At 41.6% G+C, this 16,060-nt stretch overlaps 1 long non-coding RNA gene across 1 annotated transcript; it reads right to left on the bottom strand.

The window, feature by feature from the left end:
* Positions 1-228: 228 nt before the first annotated feature.
* Positions 229-13,334, bottom strand: LOC106602994 (uncharacterized). The gene is made up of 3 exons (XR_001328332.1): positions 13,159-13,334; positions 12,042-12,128; positions 229-515 (listed from the first exon to the last, which is right to left on the bottom strand). It is a non-coding gene; the product is annotated as an uncharacterized lncRNA (long non-coding RNA).
* Between the last annotated feature and the right edge of the window lie 2,726 nt (positions 13,335-16,060).

Here is a 16,060-nt window from a genome sequence, read left to right on the forward strand (position 1 = left end):
GTAAGGACTTCTTCACTAGCTGACCACCACTACCAAGACCTGTGTCAAGATCAGTTACTTACCCCACCGGCCCACCCCATAACCTCTATGTTCAACTAAGAGAGCTGGTCTGGAATCAGTGTGGCAGGATAGGATGACTACATAGAAGGATCACCACGCTTTTACATGATGGTCTTTCTGGGGGGGCGGGAGAAATAACGAGGATGCAACTTGATTTAATGCTGATCACTTTTATTAGAATGTCTACAATACGAACAGTGAACCAATTAATAATTCATGCTGCGAGAGGTACCGGATCTGGACAGATAGATGCCGGAACAAACAAAGTCAAATCTGAGAAGTACCGGGTCCTGTCCATGCAGCTCCCAAGGCCATGCATGAAGGTCTGCGGAAAGGATCTCATCTGCCGATGGTATTGCTGAATCTGGTACAAGGGTGTTGTACTCTATGGCAGCTGTCAATTTGGCCTTTTAATCCAATATCTTTCTGCAGAGCATGTTGTCTCTTGCATCCATCTGTCATCAAAACAAAGTGAGAATGGAATTATTTGTTAAATTGCAAGGATTTGAAATGAAGTGTGTGCAATTCAATGTTCATGAAATTTAACAAACCTGTTAATTATATTACAGGGCAGACCAAAATATGGAGTATTAAGTCTAAATGTGAATATCACAAAATAGAACTTGTTCCCATCGTCAAATAGAAAAACGGAATGTTCTTAAAACAGCAAGAACACACACTGAGTGTACAAAACATTCTCTTTCCTGACAGACTGACCAGATCCCTTATCGATGTCACTTGTTAAATCAACTTCAATCAATGTAGATGAAGGGGAGGAGACAGGTTAAAGTTAAAGGTTGAACTGTACAATCAAATCAGCTGTAAGAAACAACGGTGATAAAGTCATTCAGAAATACAATACAGTTAAACTTACCTTCTGCATCTGCTTCCTGACTCCCAGCGTATACGTTACACCACTCAATCTCTAAACCAGATTTTATTCATTTGAACCACTTTGTTTGAACTGTACAATCAAATCAGTTGTAAGCAACAACGATGATAAAGTCATTCAGAAATACAATACAGTTTCTAAATGTAGAATAACGTTAAACTTACCTTCTGCACCTGTTTCCTGACTCCCAGCATATACGTTACACCACTCAATCTCTAAACCAGATTTGATTCATTTGAACCACTTCGTTTGAACTGTACAATCAAATCAGCTGCAAGCAACAACGGTGATAAGGTCAAGAAAATGACATTGACAATGTGATATATCATTCTGAAACACAATGCAGTGTATTAAAGTATAATAATGTTGGCTTGCAATTAAACTTATTTACACTAAATAGACACTTTTTTTTATTAACTTCACAAGCATGTTGACATTTATTGTCATCAGTCTTGTCCTGGCGGCAGAACTGAGAGATTTCCCATTAGATAGGCTCTGATTAAGCGGACCCAGCTAGGAGTGTCAGTGGATGGATACGCCATCCTGAACAGACAGAGTTAAGGGTGAGACTGATTTTCTTAAACGCAACCTCCAATTGGGGAAAGTTCTGGGAACTTTTAGAAAATGTTGTTCTGGGAATAGGTCACACGTGAAAGCGATACCAGGACAGAGTCCTGATGAAAGCAATTCCAGGATAAGAAAATATTCCTGCAGGTTAGAAAAACTGTAAAATAAAATTAATAATTTACATTTTAGTCATTTAGCAGACGCTCTTATCCAGAGCGACTTACAGTAGTGAATGCATACATTTCATACCTTTTTTTTTTCTATACTGGTCCCCCGTGGGAATTGAACCCACAACCCTGGCGTTGCAAACACCATGCTCTACCAACTGAGCCACACACAACTGACCTACACAATCAGTGGACTGGTAAAACATGGTTATGATTTGGAAACCAGCTATAAATGTAAAACTTACATGGAAATTTGCATAGGAGGAACTACCATGTGGGTACAAAATGTAAAATGAGTAATTCAAAATATTTTGATGGAGAAGAAATTAATGTTTTTAAATTCTAAGAAAAGAAGACGTTCCTAAACAAATACTGTTCGTTTTGTGTGTTTGTTTTTGTTTCCTGAGTGTGTGTGTATTGACGAGAGATTTATATTATGGACGGACCACGGACCCTAATTTTGGTAATATGTGCTGTCAACAACAGTGATATTTGAATCGTGACACTGGTATAAGACATTAGGTCTCCCATATTCACCAGTAGTAAATTGACAGACGCTTCAGTATTGGTTCTAATACAAGGAATCAGGTGCCATGACCAATTAAAATGCACAAATACCATAACTACTCTCCGGGAAGTGGGTACATTTTCAAATAAAGAATGCCAAGAGTGTGCAAAGCTGTCATCAAGGCACAGGGTGGCTACTTTGAAGAATCTCAAATATAAAATATATTTTTATTTGTTTAACACTTTTTTGGTTACTACATGATTCCATATGCGTCATTTCATAGTTTTGATGTCTTCACTATTAATCTACAATGTAGAAAATTGTACAAATAAAGAAAAACCCTGGAATGAGTAAGTGTGTCCAAACTTTTGATGGGTACTGTATAATAGACCCGTGAGTGAGGAAATCGAAACACTCTGGACAGCGCCGAGAGAGGCGCAGAAATAACCACCAATGAAATTACATTTCTCTGGATAGGTTCAGAAGGTGAGGGGTCGAGGCTCCTGAGGGAGGTGGAGGCGGCCTTCTCCCTCTCCTGCGGGAGAGAAAGAAACCGAGAGAAAGAGGCAGGGGTGGTGTATGATTTCAGAAAGCATAGCAGTCGTTATCTGAGCTCTCAGCAATAGGACTTCTATCTTCATCTGAGTTCTCATCTACATCAGAGTCATCAAAAATATCCCCTTCTCCCAGAATCAGATTGTGGTAGGTATTCCTTGTGTTGACTTGGTCTTGTGTCAGTTAACTCAATCTTCTCTTCAGGAGGTAGAAAAGGCCATTCCTCCCTCTGACAACTCCAGTCCACTGCCGTAAATAATTTACAATTCCACTACACAAAATAGTGTGGAGGGTAGTTCAGTCCAAATGTAGTATAAACCTCAACTTTGATCTTGCAGCTGTAGGGACAGTGCCTCCAGAGTTCCTGTGGCTCTTTGTAGGCTCCCCAAGTGCCTCTTAATCTCCTGCACCAGGATCCTCTCTTCCTCCTGCAGTCTGTTCACCAACATCAGTCTGTCGAAGATTGCCTTTTTGATGGCTGTTGCCTGTGAAATGTAAACTCACAGAGGTATATAACAGAACAATAGCAATGATTGCAGCCTACGCTGAATGTAAAAATTAAATCACAACAGATACCTTCTGCAATCATATATTTACTGGTGCCAAGTCTCTCCCATGGCCACACAAAGGTGTCAGTATTGATCAGCTCATCCACTGTGGGGGGCTAAACTCTGCCTGCTGCTCGTGAAGTTGAACAGCTGTCAAGGCTGCCTTGTCCTCAACAATTTTACTCAGAATCTGATGCCTTCTCTTGTTGCCGTCTGAATAAAAGGGATGATTAGACAGACTGTAGATTCAGATATATTGCATGACTATAAGTTACAGAGCTGCTATAGAGGCACAAACAAAGAGAGTACAAAGCAATCAATTCATTTCTAAAGCATTTGTTGTCATGCAGAGGCACGCAGAGTTGTGGCTACAAGATACTCTACTGTTTATGGTCACGTCATTTCTCAGTTTAATGAAATGTTTTACATTAGATCATTTAATAACATGCCTACATTTGATCATAAACATGGTCTGATGTGTATGAGTAGTGTTGCAAAGGGGCGGAAACTTTCCCAGAAATGTACGGAAATTTCCATGGGAAGTTAAGCCCGGGAATTTGGGGAATTTTGCTTAAAATTGTCTGAGCCAAGGACTACATGCTTTCTGGTAAGTTTGATTACAATACTGGGTGGGGTGAATATATTTTATGACATACATGATTTTTTGTTAACTAGTAAATAGTAGCCTACAGCAAAGTGTGTTTAAATCATTTCTCACTTGTTAACAATTTCTGCTAGTTAGTTTTTGCTACCATGTGGGATGGTAGCTAGCTTGAGCCTGCTAACTGAGGAGTCTTAATTCACCTGTTTCCATACATGTTTCATTTTAAAACGGGGCAGCAGGTAGCCTAGTGGTTAAGCATTGGGCCAGTAACGGAAATGTTGCTAGATTGAATCCCCGAGCTGACAAGGTAAAAAATCTGTCATTCTGCTCCTGAATAAGGAAGTTAACCCACTGTTCCTAGGCCATCATTGTAAATAAGAATGTGTTCTTAACTGACTTGCCTGGTTAAATAAAGGTAAAATAAAAATAAATACATCTTACGAAGGAGTTGTTTGATCTAACTGCTTAACAATAATATTGTAACTTGAAGAGCTTTCACACTGTGCATGTCAGGTTCACATCCTTTACGTTGTGTAGGAAATATCAAGGATGAAGAGAATATTTCTGTTAAGATAGGAATGTGATTTTAGTTTTCGAACGAGATCATAGTTTTGATAATATTTTTCCAGTAAGTAGCCATGCCCGAGGGAGCTCAGAGAGCATGTCAGCATGACAGCATCTAGTTTGTGCTCTCACTGTCACACTCTGATCTGTTTCACCTGTCTACGTGATTGTCTCCACCCCCCTCCAGGTGTCGCCCATCTTCCCTATTATCCTGTGTATTTTTACCTGTGTTTTCTGTCTGTCTGTGCCAGTTCGTCTTGTTTGTTCAAGCCTACCAGCGGTTTGTCTCAGCTCCTGCTTTTCCCCAGTCTCACTTTTTCTCGCCCTCCTGGTTTTGACCCTTGCCTGTCCTGTCTCCTAGCCTGCCTGCCTGCCCACTCTGTCTGCCCCTGAGCCTGCCTGCTGTCCTGTACATTTGCCCTACCTCTGGATTACCGACCTCTGCCTGACCTGACCCTGAGCCGTCGTGTACCTTTCCCCCACTTCTCTGGACTATTGACCTCGGCTTGCCTTGACCTGTCTATTTGCCTGCCCCTGTGGGATTATTAAACTATTCGTTATCCGACGTGGTCTGCATCTGGGTCTTACCTTCATATCTGATACTCACTGTCTTTATGGAGTGAAGTGACCTGCCTTATAGTGTGCGCATGGCACTCATGCAGATGGACCCATGGTCTCTAAAAGGCTGTTTTAATAAGAAGCCTCTCCAGAACAGTACATAGTGAGTGATCCCCAGTGAGAGGGGGTGGGGGAATGGCAGGAGAGAAAGAGAAAATGGTCACTCCTGCTGCCTCATGGGTCTAGCAGATATTGAAATTCATTGAACGTAGTATCTGAATTGTTTTATTAAAGTGGCAATCTGTAGTTGGAACAATAACAAAGCCATTACCCAATCACTGTTTTGGTAAACAGCTGAGCTGCCCTGTAATTAATGTGCATCCATCCTTCAATTACCAATAGTTATCTTCATGATTGGAAAGGAATCCTACTGTTTGTAAAACAGCCTATATCCAAATATGAGGATGCACAATGCACATCATTCCCAAAGCAACTGCTTCGAAAGACAACTCCACCATCACTTGTGTGTTTTTCAGATTATCCTTGGGAAAGTATTTATAAATGGCATGGTTTTTAGTTTTTGTACTTTTACTCCTTTTTCTCCCCAATTGGTAGTTACAGTCTTGTCCAATCGCTGCAACTCCTGTACGGACTCGGGAGAGGCGAATGTCAAGAGCCATGTGTCCTCTGAAACACGACCCTGCCAAGTCACACTGCTTCTTGACACACTGTTCTCTTAACCCGGAAGCCAGCTGCACCAATTTGTCAGAGGAAACACTGTACAACTGGCGACCGAAGTCAGCTTGCAGGCACCCGGCCATCCACAAGGAGTTACTAGAGCATGATGGGACAAGGACATTCCGGCCAGCCAAACCTTCCCCTAACCAGGACAACGCTGGGCCAATTGTGCGCCGCCTCATGGGTCTCCCGGTCACGGCCAGCTGTGACACAGCCTGGGATCAAACCCGGGTCTATAACGACACCTCAAGCACTGCAATGCAGTGCCTTAGACCGCTGCGCCACTCGGGAGGGCTATAAACAGCATTTTAGAAGAAATGAAAGTCCAACCAACTGAGTCCTCTGCACTCCTTGATATAGTTTGGTTCTAACGGCCTGAGGTGGACCATAACTTCAGATAAGACATTGTTTGATTTAAGATATCATTTCAGTGGCAGTGCATGTTGGTGCTCAACTCTAAATTGTATTGGCACAGAAGAGAAAAAAAATGTCATTGTCCTTTGGGCTCCTAGAGACATGTGTCTGAGGTGGTGGCTGGCTTCAGCTGCTCTCCTTTGATTTTGGGGCTCTCTGTTACACTAGAGGACAGATTCAAAGCATATCTCAAAATCAATCTAATCCCCTTAATCATCTATTGCAACACACTTTTTTCAAACCCTCGGTACAGTTTGCTGCACTGATTTATGTAAGTATGGAGAGGATTCCATTCATGACATACAGGACACCATAGTAACTGACATTCTAAAGCCTATGATAGTTCAATGATGATGGAGAGCTAGAATATATGAGATGGCAAAGGATCCTTGGGCTAGCCAATTGTACTGTTTGGAATGTCACACTTAGGTCTGAGCAGACAGATATTTGTTGGGCTTTTGATTTAGACTATAGTGTGCTCTCTGTTCTTTGTAACTGTATTGCAACTCTACTGAATGACTTCACAAAGATGCAGTCCTGAATATGCTCTCGATATCAAAAGAAAGCAGTGCTTTCAACAACTATTCATTACATTCTCTGTCTTTCTGTAAAACATTTTTATGAATCTTCCATCATGAATCATTTAACTTCACAGCACAATTATTATGGCCCAAATCCATCCCAAATTTACAAGGTGGATGCAGTGCATTTACCACTTAGAATTATGGGGAATGCTGGAACTCTAAAGTACTATTGTTGAAAAGACATTAACTCAAACTATACTGTATCAGTCAAATATAAAGTTAATTAGGCTGCAAAGCAAATTTGGGATTGGAATTGTAACACCTCACAGTATTAAATGTGACACGTAATTATATGTGACCCACCGAAATAGTGTTAAAATTAACACCACAAGAGTGGTGGGTTGGGTGTTGCAAATTCTGATTTAAATGAACACTTTATTAGAGCTGATGCTGTTACACTTTCCAGTGTTAGGGGATTAACACCACTGGTGTTACAGTAACTTGTTTTTCGGTGTTGTTTTAGAACTGTAGGGTGCAAAGCCTTATTTGCATATTTATTTCCAACGGGTGCCTTTCAAGTGAATTTTAGAGGTACTAGTAACACCAATGACTGTGTTTGCTAGTGACAGAGACATGGTGTCACTGGTGTAGAGAGGAGTAGGCAGGAGGCAGTCGTAGGTTTAGAACTGACATTATTTAAGCACCATAGAGCAAAGTGGGACAAAACCCAAACGCTGTTGTGCTCAAAATATATCTTCATAAACAAAAAGGCACAGGGTGAACCCAAGGTGCAAAATATAAAGTACTCAGGAAATAGGAGAGATTCCTCTCGGGAAAACAAGTAACATTTACAATGACCAACAAATACAAATGGCAGAGGGAGTAAATGTACTGTGATAGAGTGGGGATTGGAACCAGGTGTGTGTAATGATGACGAGACAAGTCCTGGGTTGATGAGTGAAGGGCATTTGCCAGCAGTAAGTTCGGCAGCAGCTAGAAGGCCGGCTATGCTGAACGCCTGAGCTGGACAGTAAATATTTTATCATAAAATTGAATTATTTATGACAATACATAAACTTTTTTTTAATACCTGCAGCGTGTACGCTAAGAATCGGGAAGCAATGACAGGGAGTGAATTTAATAAATAACGGAACAAAAAAAGAAACGAGTAGCGTACAGACATCAAACACAGGAACAGAAATGCCTAAGGAAAGAACCAAGGGGAGTGACAGATGTAGGGGAGGTCATCAGGAAGGTGATGGAGTCCAGGTGAGTGTCATGAGGCACAGGTGCGCGTAACGATGGTTGCCGGTTTGCGTAACGAGCGCCAGAGAGGGGGAGTGGGAGTAAACGTGACAATACCATACTTCAACAGCCTAACACAGTGGTCTGAAATTCCTGGTTTGCAGGCCACATGGACAAGTCACTTTATGCCGACTTGAAAAGTGTTCTATAATTCCTATTGGAATCCAGCCCGAGTTAGAATATCCAACAATGAATTACCCGCAGTCAGTTGTGGAAAAAGTACTCAATTGTCATAATTCAGTATAAGTAAAAAGTAAATGCTATACATCAAATGTCTTACATTAAGCAAAGCAGACAGCACGATTTTCTTGTTTAAAATGTTTATTTACAAACAGATGGGCAAACTCCAACACTCAGACATAATTTACACACGCAGTTTTTGTGGTTAGTGAGTCCACCAGAGCAGAGGCAGTAGGGATGACAAAGCGTTATATTGATAGGTGCGTGAATTGGACCATAATTCTGTCCTGTCTATGCATTAGAAATGTAACAAGTACTTTTTGGTGTAAGCAGCCACACACATGCCTAAGATCACTCTGCGCAATGCCAAGCATTGGCTGGAGTGGTGTAAAGCTCGCCGCTATTGGACTCTGGAGCAGTGGAAACGCGTTCTCTGGAGTGATGAATCATGCTTCACCATCTGGCAGTCCGACGGACGAATCTGGATTTGGTGGATGCCAGGAGAACGCTACCTGCCCCAATGCATAGTGCCAACTGTAAAGTTCGGTGGAGGAGGAATAATGGTCTGAGGCTGTTTTCATGGTTCAGCCTCCTTAGTTCCAGTGAAGGGAACTCTTAACGGTACAGCATACAATAACATTCTAGACAATTCTATGCTTCCAACTTTGTGGAAACTGTTTGGGGAAGGCCCTTTCTTGTTTCAGCATGACAATGCCCCCGTGCACAAAGTGAGGTCCATACAGAAATGGTTTGTCGAGATCGGTGTGGAAGAACTTGACTGGCCTACACAGAGCCCTGACAACAACCCCATCGAACACCTTTGGTATGAATTGGAACGCCGACTGTGAGACAGGCCCAACATCAGTGCCAAACCTCACTAATGCTCTTGTGGCTAAATGGAAGCAACATTCCTGAATGGCACCAACATTCCAGCATCAAGTGGAAAGCCTTCCCAGAAGAGTGGAGGCTGTTATTGCAACATTGCCCATGATTTTGGAATGAGATGTTCATTGAGCAGGTGTCCACATATATTTGATAAAGTCGTGTATTTTCTTTAGGGATGTAGTGGAAGTTGTACAAAATAGAAACAGTAAAGTAAAGATACCCCAAAAACAACTTAAGTAGTACTTTAAATAATTTTTACTGAAGTACTTTACCCCATTGTCCGCAATCTGCAGTTAGAATGACTGCAAAGGTAGGAAAGGTCGATAAATGAGACTACCTAAGCCATCTAAACTGGCACAACCATCTCAATAATGACTGAAATAAGTCCAACCACTTAAAGATTGGATTAGTTTGTTATTTATCTTTAAGTAGTATAAGATCAATACATATGCATGCAGAAACATAGACATTAAAACAAACTATTCTAAAAAACAACCTGCAACAAAGAATGCTGGGAAATATGATAGAGGCCCCACCCATGTCTTTTTCACTCTCAGAAAGTGAACAGAAATTAACTCAACATAGTAGAGTAATAACAACCACTGGAAAACACTTTGTTTATTCACCCCTGGTGGAGTCAATTTCAATCCCCCAGGTGTTAACCCCATTAGAATCAACACTCAGATATAACACAACACTTTTCAACACAGAGATTTTAACACCCGCAAAATTGCTGTGTGGCAAGTTTTGTGTTAAAACCTCTTACATCTAGATGTTCCGCTAGCGGAACGCCTCACCAATATCCAATGATAGAGCGTGGCGCGAATTACAAATACCTCAAAAATGCTAAAACTTCAATTTTTCAAACATATGACTATTTTACACCATTTTAAAGACAAGACTCTCCTTTATCTAACCACATTGTCCGATTTCAAAAAGGCTTTACAACGAAAGCAAAACATTACATTATGTCAGGAGAGTACCCAGCCAGAAATAATCACACACCCATTTTTCAAGCTAGCATATAATGTCACAAAAACCAAAACCACAGCTAAATGCAGTACTAACCTTTGATGATCTTCATCAGATGACACTCCTAGGACATTATGTTATACAATACATGCATGTTTTGTTCAATCAAGTTCATATTTATATCATAAACCAGCTTTTTACATTAGCATGTGACGTTCAGAACTACCATACCCACCGAAAACTTCCGGTGAATTTACTAAATTACTCACGATAAACGTTCACAAAAAAACATAACAATTATTTTAAGAATTATAGATACAGAACTCCTTTATGCAATCGCGGTGTCCGATTTTAAAATAGCTTTTCGGTGAAAGCACATCTTGCAATATTCTGAGTGGATAGCCCGGCCATTATGGCTAGCTATTTTGACACCCACCAAGTTTGACACTCACCAAACTGGGGTGAGATATTCTTACAAATCTGCTCTAGAACCAGTTTCAATTGAAATATACATTTTGTATGACTGACGCCTTTAGTGAGAGGTCCAATGCTTAAATATTTAATAATTTCTGCCCTATGAATTAATATTTATTTCACAAATAGGGCCGTTTAATTTTGTCTGGCTTGCCGTTCCAAATAAAATGTCATTTTTTGCTCAAATCATTTTACAAAACAGGTAGCTAGGTGTAGGCAAGACCATAAGCAAATATGTAAACTGGGATATGACTAAAGAGTTAATCAGGGTAAACTGGGATATGACTAAAAAGTTAATTAGGGGGATTTTTCCACAAATGGACAGCTATTTTCCTTTCCATGGTAGCAAAAATTATATCTATTTTGCCAACTTTCTATTAAAATGTATTGTAGTAAGATAATTTCTTTCTACGGAGTATGTCCACATCACCGTCATTGTAATGTAAAAGTTTTATTTTTTTGGTGATCAATAGGTAATATAGTACACTTATCATAATTTGGTTGTAATCCAGAGAGGTTAGAAAAAGTATTGTGGAGGTCAGTGACCTGACAGTGTGGTCCCATCCACATCGACGGGGCGGCAGTGGAGCAGGTAGATAGCTTCAAGTTCCTCTGTGTCCAAATCACTAAACACTTAAAATGGTCCAAACAGTCGTGAAGAAGCCGCGTGCCTCTTCCCCCTCAGGAAGTTTAATTTTGGCTGGGCCCTCAAATCCTGAAAAGATTCTACAGCTGTACCATTGAGAGCATATTGACTGGCTGCATCACTGCTTGGTATGGCAATAGCACTGTCCTCGATCGCATGGCGCTACTGAGGGCTGTGCGGACAGCCCAGTACATTACTGGGGCTGAGCTCCCTGCCATCCAGGACCGCTATATCAGGCGGTGTGAAAAGAAGGCCCGGAAAATCGTCAAAGACCCCAACCACCCAAGACATAGACCTTTTTTTTGCTGCCGCAAGGCAAAAAGTACCGGTGCATCAAGTCTGACAACAGGCTCTTGAGCAGCTTCTATCCCCAAGCAATACGACTGATAAATAGCTAACAAATTAGCTACACGGACCGAGTTTACCTTGTTTCTCTATTGACCTTTAATTTCTCTATGCAAACTCACAGGGCCCTACACACACACTGTCACGCCAACATACATTCACTCCATCATTTGCTCACTCACACATAATATGCACATACGTTTATACTGACTCTACACACCCACACACATGCAAGCTGCTGCTACTCTGTTTATCTGATATCCTGTTGCCTTGTCACCTTACTCCTACACATATCTACCTCCATCACTCCAGTATCCCTGAACATGTAAATATGGTATTGGAACTGACTTTTTAAGTATTTCCTGTATATAGTATACTTACTTAATTGTGTATTTCTTATTCTTATTTCTCGTATTTGTTTTCTTCTAGTAATACGTTGTTATTGATTATTGCATTGTTGGGCTTTGAGTTTGCAAGAAAGGCATTTCATTGTATTTGTGCATGTGACATAAAAACCAATAGCCCCACAGCTTACCTCTGTGTCACCTAACAGCAGCACTCTGACCTCCTTGCCGCATTCTTGCTGCTGGTATTCCATTATATCCACAACCTCCTTGTGACACTTTAAAAAAACAAATCACAGAGGGCTGGAGCAGTAAATATCCTCACCAATATTAAAATAACCTGACACACTACAAATGGGCTGACCAGATTTAATTAACTATAAGCCTGTTGCTGTTAGCGTAATTAACTAGTTCTACAATGAATCCACTTGTGTGTCAGTAAGCCTCATGGAAACAAAGCCAGGAGTCACACAGTCCTCAGCTCACCCTTTTTGCCTCCCATCTCCCTTTGTGAAATACACTTGACTGTATAAGGCAAGTTCTGTCATCCTCCCACTCACCAAATCACAGAGCAGCACGGGCTGACCTTTGGCTGGGGAATACTTTAGCTAAGTCGAAAACGCCAACTTGCCTCCTCTGCATTCCAGTCCATGTCTAAGCACTTCTGTCTCTTATCAAATATGACAAAGCCCCAGGTTTGTATCCAAACCATGGATCCTGTGACCAGCAAGTAGACCCCTCCTCCCTTCACCCTGATAGTCTCTCACCCCCCCCTCCACACACACACACACTGGTTTTCATGGTATATAGGGGGACAATTTGTTCAAACAACACACAATTACACACAAACACCCTAAATACCCCTGGCTGACAGCTGAGACACCAGAGTTTAAGCTACGACAGGAAAAATTGGCCACATTGCCCTAGGATGAGCTGCTTCTGTATTCCCTAACATGCCTGCTAAATATCAGAAGGAATTTGCAGAGAGAGAGCGAGTATAGCTACAGTAGGGTCAACCATAGTGGACCAGACTAACTACTCTTCAAACCCTCCTCTCTTTCCTGAGTCTCTCCGCTGTTTTTAATTAGTCATCTAATCAAAAACAAGGCCCATAGAGATCTATTTTCAGAGAGGGGTTGAGGAAATTAATACAGCGACATACAAGATGAGATGACAAACCACACATCGGCAGGTAAGCTGTGTGGCGTGATGAGATGGCCAGATTTAATATGAGCTAAATAAATTGGCTGCCAAACCCTTGTGAATGTAATCAGACTGCTGGAATTGATTGGGAAATGTTATAATTACCAACGTTTTATCCCTTGCATGATCTCCTTGATCTCAGCTCATTGATTTGTAACTTCTGAGGCTCTTCAGGAAAGTGGTGAAGTTGTATCTATGTTATTTGAAACAATGCAACTAACTGCATGGGAAAATGTTCCAGCCATGTATATAAACTTGGTTCCCGGAAGGAAGGACCAACAAATAATATATACTGAGTGTAGGAAACAGGTGAATCCAGGTGAAAGCTATGGTCCCTTATTGACGTCACCTGTTAAATCCACTTCAATCAGTGTAGATGAAGGGGAGGAGACGGGTTAAAGATGGATTTTTAAGCTTTGAAACAATTGAGACATGGATTGTATATGTGTGCCATTCAGAGGGTGAATGGGCAAGACAAAATATTTAAGTGCCGTTGAATGGTAGTAGGTGTCAGGCACACCGGTTTGAGTGTATGAAGAATTGCAACGCTACTGGGATTTTCACGCTCAACATTTTCCAGTGTGTATCAAGATGGTCCACCACCCAAAGGACATCCAGCCAACTTGACACTGTGGGAAGCATTGGAGTCAACATTGACACCTTGTAGAGTCCATGACCCAACAAATTGAGGCTGTTCTGAGGGAAAAAGGGGTGCAACTCAATATTAAGAAGGTGTTCCTAATGTTTTGTCCACTCAGTGTTACTGTGAAGTACTCTTTGTCATTGGCTGAAGTAATAGCCTTTTAATAGAATGGGAGACCCAAAAGGAGAAATCATTGCCACAATACGGGAGAAATGGTCACAGCTTACAATTGAATTCACTTATAAGGGACCAGACCCAATGGTGCAGCTCTGTGTTTAAGTATATTTATTTATTAGGGGTTTAGTAGCAAAGCTGGTGAAACCCTGTTGTATTTGCTGGCTGTCAGGTGCGTCGTAAAAAGTGGACCAAAACGCAGCGGGTATATGAATACTTATCTTCTTTTAATAGAAGGAAACCAAAACAAAACACTTATACAAAAATAACAACGAAAAACAGTCCTGTAAAGGCTACACAGCTATACATGGAACAACTACCCACAAAACCCATGGAAAAAACACCCCTACTAAATAGGACCTTCAATTAGAGGCAACGAGGAACAGCTGCCTCCAATTGAAGGTCAACCCAATAAACTAAACATAGAAATAGAAGAACTAGAACAAACATAGAAATATATTAACATACAACATAACCCAAAAAACCCCGAAACACACAAAACAAACACACCCCTGCCACGTCCTGACCAACTACAATAACAAAATGACCCCTTTACTGGTCAGGACGTGACATTGGCATTGATTATTAGGTGTTCAGCAGCAAAGCTATATGCCAAATTTGATACCAATCGGTCCAGCGGTTCTGGAGAAGAAGACATTTAAAATAGTCAACAGCATTGAAGATGGTCCAAAATACATCAAAAGCATATTGCTTAATCTGTTCAAAGTTCTAATATTTGGCAAGCCTGGTGAGGAATACAGGAGAAGCTCATCCTAGGGCAATGTGTCCAATTTGTCCTGATGGTGGCGCTTATGGGCAATTCCATGGCAATCGGCCACATGTTGGCGCTATAACAGTTGATTTAAAATGCAAACTTTGAAAGTTTACACCCCTCACCCTAGAGTAAACAAATTACATAGGTCCCTCTCCTCAAAAGAAACAAATTTGCCTCCAGGACCCACTGTGATAGATTTTCCACCATTTAGAATTTGGTGTAAAACACATACCCTGTCTTTCTAAGGTCTTCGAAAGCCAAGTTACAAACAGATTACCGACCATTTCGAATCCCACCGTACCTTCTCCGCTATGCAATCTGGTTTCAGAGCTGGTCATAGGTGCACCTCAGCCACGCTCAAGGTCCTAAACGACTTCATAACCGCCATCGATAAGACACATTACTGTGCAGCCGTATTCATCGACCTGGCCAAGGCTTTGTCAATCGCAGACTCGACAGCCTTGGTTTTTCAAATGATTGCCTCGCCTGGTTTACCAACTACTTCTCTGATAGAGTTCAGTGTGTCAAATCGGAGGGCCTGTTGTCCGGACCTCTGGCAGTCTCTATGGGTGTGCCACAGGGTTCAATTCTCGGGCCGACTCTCTTCTCTGTATACATCAATGATGTTGCTCTTTCTGCTGGTGATTCTCTGATCCACCTCTACGCAGACGACACCATTCTGTATACTTCTGGCCCCTCTTTGGACACTGTGTTAACTAACCTCCAGATGAGCTTCAATGCCATACAACTCTCCTTCCGTGGCCTCCAACTGCTCTTAAACGCAAGTAAAACTAAATGCATGCTATTCAATCGATCACTGCTCGCCCGTCCAGCATCACTACTCTGGACAGCTCTGACTTAGAATACGTGGACAACTACAAATACCTAGGTGTCTGGTTAGACTGTAAACTCTCCTGCCAGACTCACATTAAGCATCTCCAATCCAAAATTAAATCTAGAATCGGCTTCCTATTTCACAACAAAGCCTCCTTCACTCATGTTGCCAAACACACCCTCGTAAAACTGACCATCCTACCGATCCTCGACTTCGGTGATGTCATCTATAAAATAGCCTCCAACACTCTACTCAACAAACTGGATGCAGTCTATCACAGTGCCATCCGTTTTGTCACCAAAGCCCCATACACTACCCACCATTGCGACCTGTACGCTCTCGTTGGTTGGCCCTCGCTTCATACTCGTCACCAAACCCACTGGCTACAGGTTATCTACAAATCTCTGCTAGGTAAAGCCCCGCCTTATCTCAGCTCACTGGTCACCATAGCAGCACCCACTCGTAGCATGCGCTCCAGCAGGTATATCTCACTGGTCACCCCCAAAGCCAATTCCTCCTTTGGCCGCCTTTCCTTCCAGTTCTCTGTTGCCAATGACTGGAACGAACTGCAAATATCTCT

Source organism: Salmo salar, chromosome ssa04 (genome assembly GCF_905237065.1).
Source record: "Salmo salar chromosome ssa04, Ssal_v3.1, whole genome shotgun sequence".
Classification (NCBI taxonomy): Eukaryota; Metazoa; Chordata; class Actinopteri; order Salmoniformes; family Salmonidae; genus Salmo; species Salmo salar.